Below are 7,277 nucleotides of genomic sequence, written 5' to 3'. Positions count from 1 at the left end.
ACGGAGATCCCCGATAGGAGGTTCTGCGAAAGGAATTCCATAAAACACTTTCAGCGTGACACTTTCACCTGACCCTGGGGGTACCAACATGCCAGATACCGTCCCCAACGTTGTATTCATGTCAACCGACATCTGCGCCGACACCATCACCACCAGCGACCACAACAGCAACAGAACCATCCGTGTCTCCATGTTTTGGTGTCTCCCTGCAGGTCACATTAACACGTTAGGCAACAGCAACAACAGCGAAATGACATGTTCAATCATTGTCTAATTAATGCAAACATCCCTCATTAAGCTGTCAAGCTCGACTCAGCGTGTTTTAATTAGAGTCGCATCAAGGATGTGGAGAGAAGACGACAACAAACAAAAATCATCGAGATATAAGAGACAAGTAACGGGTTTATGTCGGCTAATTGAGAGACACAGATTGTGTCAACGTTGTTGTCTACATCTTGTGTCAACGTTGTTGTCTAGATCTTGTGTTGGCTGATTTAGAAACAAAGATTGTGTCAACATTTATGTTAAGCTTATGTCGTCTTAATTAAAATCACATATTGTTTCAACGTTGTCGTCTAGATATTGTGACAACGTTATGTTCTAGATCTTGAGCCGCTAAATGACAGATTGTGTCAACGTGGTAGTTTAGATCTTGAGTTGGCTAATTGGGAAACATAGATTGTGTCAACATTGTATGTCAAGCTTATGTCAACTAAATTAAAATCACAGATTTTGTCAACGTTGTTGTCTAAATCTTGTGTCAACGTTGGTGTCTAGATCTTGTGTCAACGTTGTTGTCCAGATATTGTGTCAACGTTGTATGCCAATCGTTGAACACAGTTCGGATGAAACACACCTAACTAGACAACACTTGAACCTTTTTCTATTGCCTATCATATGCGCATGTGCATATAACTAGTTACACACACACACACAATATATATATATATATATATATATATATATATATATATATATATATATATATATATATATATATATATATATATATATATATATATATATATATATCACCCAATCACCTCACGGAACAGACACGCACTAGAACACACACCCCCACTCCCAGCTGTATACATCTCCCCCGACCCCCCCCCCCCACACACACCTACCCAATCCATTTCTGGACCCACCCACCCACCCACCCACCTTCTGAAATTTCTTATCTCCATCTAGCCCCCTTCCCCACACGGTTATCCCACTACCTCCCCCCCTCCCCCACACTGGTCCTCTCCACCCCTCCCTGGACCCACCATTGGAACCACCCGCTTAGAACACCACATGACCCCCGTCTTTTCAGACAACCTACGAGAAAGCAGTCGATGGAAAGATCGAGCCTTGAATACGTCATTCCAACGCCAGCAATACACGGCATTTTTCTACAGCATTCATCTACATCAATAGCTTATAAAAGAACATCGCGTCCACAATCTTTTCAAGTCAGTGTAATATCACTCGGGCTATTGAAGGCAGCAACACCAAAATGTTCGGTACGTAACACAAGTTACAAGGGCTGCGGACAAATACCTTTAAAATATTTTTTCTGGTTGCTATTTTAATCTTGGGGGACGGAGAATAGGAAAGCTGGGGTTCGAGAATCTTGATCTTACTTATATCAAGATTCTTGATGTTGCGGAGGTCAGAATTTTTGATGTTTCATATATCAAGGGAAGTCTAACCGTTTGTACACATTTTTTTGAGATTAGACGTGGGGTTCAAAATTATTGGTGTTATTTGTTCTTCGTTATTAATTATAATATTGGAAGGGATTTAGTTAATTATTACGTGTCAACTTGTCATGGCCCGTTTTACTTCTATTTCAGCCTGCTTTTCTTTCTTGATTTGGTTCCATACCCTTTGTCTAACCAAGAACAAACTACAAGACAACAATAGTATGGTTATGGAGTTGTCTCTCCTAGATGGGTTACTGTCCCCTGCTATCGAGTCTTAACTTCCAAGGGGTTCGCACTCGAATGAATGACAAGGATTATTATCTTACGAGGAAAAATAATCTTGATTTAAAAAGAAAATACAACTGTGATATTATGGATATTATGGAATGACAAGGATTGTTATCTTACGAAGAAAAATAATCTTGATTTAAAAAGAAAATACAATTGAGATATTATGGATTCGATACGTCAAAAAAGGCTATCTATGTAACATTAAGTCTTGAGATCAAGTTACAGTTGAACGGTAACTCTGCTTAAAGCTAAACGTTATACAAGTTTCAACTGAAATTAAAAACATCGTATTACAAATGTCACATTAGTATGTTATTGTTATGTTATATTGCAAATGTGACTACTTATGATACATTGCAAGCGTCTGCAAATGTCACATAGAATTTTTTTTATTATGAAATTTTCCGAGATTCAGATGACACATTATGTCTACCCATTCCACTTTGCACACTATTAATATAGGTATGTTTCGCTGTATTATTATACTACATTTCTGTTAAAGTGTAAACACAATTTATTGTTTATAATTCGTTCTCTATTTTAACTTTAATGTTTAATTGGATGGCAACTAGACCTCAAACCTCGCTAATCCTTTCCTATTGGTCACTCAACACATTCCACAGGTTATAATATTATAATAATAATAGTGTAGATGATATTTATACATCTCGTTTTACAAATCTTAAATTTAAAATTATATCGAATTTTAAAAGTCCACTCCCTAGATCCGACTCTACAAGGCCGACATCCCACTACAAAAGCCAGTTTGTAAATTCACAAAGTTAATAAAATAGATTGGATATCAACATAATAAGGAATACCCGTCAATAAAACATATTAGGTAACATTCCAATAAGGAATAGCCGTCAGTATAATAGATTAGGTAACATTCCAATAAGGAATAGCCGTCAATATAATAGATTAGGTAACATTACAATAAGGAATAGCCGTCAATATAATCAGAGTTTCTTCCAGGCATCTCTTCGGGGGGGGGGGGGGGGCTTCGCCCCCCGCCTCCCGGAAATTTTTCACCGCCCCCCCCCCCCGAACGAAATGAAATTTATATAATTTATATAGAAAATATATACTTTTAACAGTGTCCGCCCCCCCCCAGGAGAAAGTCTACCGCTCCCACCCCCGAAAAATTCAAGTGCCCCCCCCCCCCCCGAGAATAAAGTCTGGAAGAAACACTGAATATAATAGGTTAGGTAACATATCACATAGCAATACAATAAGGAATAGCCTTCAATAAAACATATCACATAGCAATACAATAAGGAATAGCCTTCAATAAAACATATCACATAGCAATACAACAAGGAATAGCCTTCAATAAAACATATCACATAGCAATACAACAAGGAATAGCCTTCAATAAAACATATCACATAGCAATACAATAAGGAATAGCCTTTACAAGCGTAACAATTCTTATCTCTGATCACCATTGTTATATTATTCGCGTCGCAGTGTTAAGTGTTAAGTACCGTGTGATAGCATCATGCGTCGAAAATTAGAATTCACGAACTGAATTTTTTTTTATCCACTTTCTCATGGATATAGGCAAGTACGCCTACATATACATTTAACTTCCTGCTTACGAGTCAAAACAAGCACATTTTTAAATCAAATTTATTTTAAATTAATCAGCTGACAATAAAAATTTAAAATCAACATAGTTTTTATTTTAAATTAATCAGCTGACAATAAAAATTTAAAATCAACATAGTTTTTATTTTAAATTAATCAGCTGACAATAAAATTTTAAAATTAATACAGCATCTTATTTTAAATTAATCACCTGAATAGTTTAACGCACGTGAAATTAGTTTCTGTTTAATTTACCTGCTAACGTGTGTCCTGATCAGGTCACGCTTGAAAGAGAAGCCTGCAACGCCCGTAACACAATTTTTAATCCCGCTGAAAAAAAAAATGTAATTTTGATAAGAATGTTGCAGACTTTAAAAAAAAAACCTTCTTTAACGTGGGGTTCTACGTGGTGGAAGGTTACAGCGGGTTAAAGTTAAAAGGGTGGATGTGTGTGTATGTTTGGAGGGGAGGGCCGGGGTCTTTAAGGTTATCAAACGCATTCCTTTCAGTAACAAATATCCGGTGAGTTTGAGCCTAGTTTTTTTGTTGTTGTTTTTTTTACCGTACGGGTGAAATACTTGGTAACCTTGACCTATTGGAATTTGATATTTTACTGTTCAAAACAGATTTTGAACAGGAAGTGTGGATTGAGGTATCGTAATAGGCCAGTCACGGCAACTAAAACTGAGGTATCGTAATAGGCCAGTCACGGCAACTAAAACTGAGGTATCGTAATAGGCCAGTCACGGCAACTAAAAAAAATGTGGACTGAGGTATCGTAATAGGCCAGTCACGGCAACTAAAACTGAGGTATCGTAATTGGCCAGTTACGGCAACTAAAATTGAGGTATCGTAATAGGCCAGTCACGGCAACTAAAAAAAATGTGGACTGAGGTTTCGTAATTTACGACTGAAGTATCGTAGTAGGCCAGTCACGCTAAAGTATCGTAATAGGCCAGTCACGGTAAAAAAAAAATTCAATAATTTTTTTTAAACTTTTTTCTGTAGGGGGGTGGGAAATAGCGTAGTAATTGAAATCAAAGAGAGTGTCAGAGCGATCTCCAGAACCGCATTAATTATCATAAATTACACTTAACCTATAAAAAAAATTTAAAATTTCTCTGCATAACGGAAGTTGGTTAGGTCAAGGTCGAGTTTACACTAAAGGTGTCTTGTTTCTTTTTACCGGCTTTCCATAGAGCACCCGACGGAGCACCCTGCCACCCCTTCCCCTACCCCACCCCCACACCCCTTGGATTTTACTGACGCCTCCGCCATTATGCCACTCAATTTTAACACCCACCGTGCATTCCGGTATTTCAAGATGACACTTGTGATGTTATATTTTTATACATACAAGCTCTGTGTTTCTAGAATGATTCGAATGCAATTTAAACACCTGTCAAAACGCAATTATTATTTTTGTTTAAATTGTTTTCTTATTGCACGGCAAAAAAACCTGTCTTTTTCTTGTGCTTGCAGATATAGTAAATTAACAATAGGCTAGCAGGAATAGTTATGGCTAGCAATAGGCTGGCGGAAATAGTCGTAGGTAACAATAGACTGGCGGAAATAGTCGTAGGTAACAATAGCCTGGCGGAAATAGTCGTAGGTAACAATAGACTGGCGGAAATAGTCGTAGGTAACAATAGACTGGCGGAAATAGTCGTAGGTAACAATAGGCTGGCAGAAATAGTTATGGCTAGCAATAGGCTGGTAGAAATAGTTATAGGTAACAATAGATAGGTAGAAAGTTATAGCTATCGGAAATAGTTGTAGGTAACAATAGCCTGGCAGAAATAGTTGTAGATAATAATAAAAAGACTGGTAGAAATAGTTGTAGATAATAATAAAAAGACTGGTAGAAATAGCTGTCCATTATATTTAACTTCAAGGAGGAGATAATTTCTAGTAGAACTCATTGAAAAATATGTTCGTACATAAGCAAACACTTTACCTGGGGGGGGGGGGGGTAGATTTTATGACGAAGTTTGATATGGGAAGAGAGTGAAGCTTAAAAACTTTGACTTAAAGCAATTTTTCAAAAACAAAATTATGATAACATTGAAAATAGCTGAGTAAAATTAACTCATAAAAACGTTTTAATAACACGCTTGTGTGTAATAATGCACTAAAAAGTAGAAAATAAATTGTTTTCTTTAAATATATGATAATACACTACTATTTAAATTACTATAAAGAAAAGCGTGCCAACTATGAAACGAATCTGTCAGAAGAGCCCAAAATTTATCTTGGACGTTTCGATCTATGACGACAGACAGACTGTCGACGGACGGACGACAGAGGAAGCAAGTTAAATAAAAGCTTGTAAAAATAGCTTTATTATTTGTAAATACGTTTAAATTATTTTAATCGTAAGCAACTCATTTTATTTTTGAAAAAAAAAAACCACATCTTTTGAGTGAGTAAAATCGTTTAAAATTGTGTTTCGCCATCTATAGACAATCCGGTAAGTAAATGACCGTTGTTTGAACTTGTCCTGACACTTAATTAGCTCAAGACTAATTAATCTAATGTTTAACCTGTCGTTGTGTGTGTTCGTAGATTATGAGCAAAAGGAGAAAAAGTGAAAATGACAGATATGGTTGCAGAGGAAAGGGAAAACGTCAAGGTATGGAAACAGAGATACCGATACCGATACCGATACCGATACCGATACAGGTACAGGTACAGGTACAGGTACAGGTACAGGTACAGGTACAGGTACAGGTACAGGTACAGGTACAGGTACAGGTACAGGTACAGGTACAGGTACAGGTACAGGTACAGGTACAGGTACAGGTACAGGTACAGGTACAGGTACAGGTACAGGTACAGGTACAGGTACAGGTACAGGTACAGGTACAGGTACAGGTACAGGTACAGGTACAGGTACAGGTACAGGTACAGGTACAGGTACAGGTACAGGTACAGGTACAGGTACAGGTACAGGTACAGGTACAGGTACAGGTACAGGTACAGGTACAGGTACAGGTACAGGTACAGGTACAGGTACAGGTACAGGTACAGGTACAGGTACAGGTACAGGTACAGGCACAGGCACAGGTACAGGTACAGGTACAGGTACAGGTACAGGTACAGGTACATACACACATACACACAGGAACACTAATACAAAAACACCTAACTCTGACAACGGCAACGTACCTTTCAGGTAAGCGCATCCGTCAGTACTTACCCACTCACCACGTTACCTTCCTACAGCTTTGAATTTCAATGTGTCAAGTGTTTATGCTAATTATCCGCCATGTTGTTTTTTTTTTTAACTATACCGCAAACACGCGTAAAAAGAATTTAAAAACTTAACTTCACACCCTTTCAATGGTTTCAGTCTTTTAGTCCAAGTTTCTATGCGGCCCTAGATATAATGCAAACCTCGCACAAAGATGATAACAACATGTACCGTAACGTTGATCGGGTACTTAAGAATCGACAAACTTAGTTAACGAGAGCCTGTGGGGGAATGTGAAGGAAAACTTTAGGCCCAAATCCCCGCGAACGTCTATTTTTTTTTTTTTTTTTGTATCATAGACTTTAAATGACTACAGTTGGATGAACAAGTTTAAAGAAATAAATTTCAAAAACGGCTACGGAACCCGTTTTGATAACTGGTGTTTGGGGATTTCATTCCTGCCAGCGATTCTTAACGTCTCCACCCCTACAACACAAACACACACACACACA

At 37.7% G+C, this 7,277-nt stretch overlaps 1 long non-coding RNA gene across 1 annotated transcript; it reads right to left on the bottom strand.

Annotated features, from left to right (window-relative positions):
• Positions 1-7,072, bottom strand: LOC131957357 (uncharacterized). The gene is made up of 3 exons (XR_009389098.1): positions 6,772-7,072; positions 3,828-3,902; positions 1-206 (listed from the first exon to the last, which is right to left on the bottom strand). It is a non-coding gene; the product is annotated as an uncharacterized LOC131957357 (long non-coding RNA).
• Between the last annotated feature and the right edge of the window lie 205 nt (positions 7,073-7,277).

This window comes from Physella acuta, unplaced genomic scaffold (assembly GCF_028476545.2).
Source record: "Physella acuta isolate Inbredline_101_S28 unplaced genomic scaffold, ASM2847654v3 ptg001234l, whole genome shotgun sequence".
NCBI lineage: Eukaryota > Metazoa > Mollusca > Gastropoda > Physidae > Physella > Physella acuta.
This window is presented reverse-complemented; position numbering and strand designations above follow the sequence as displayed.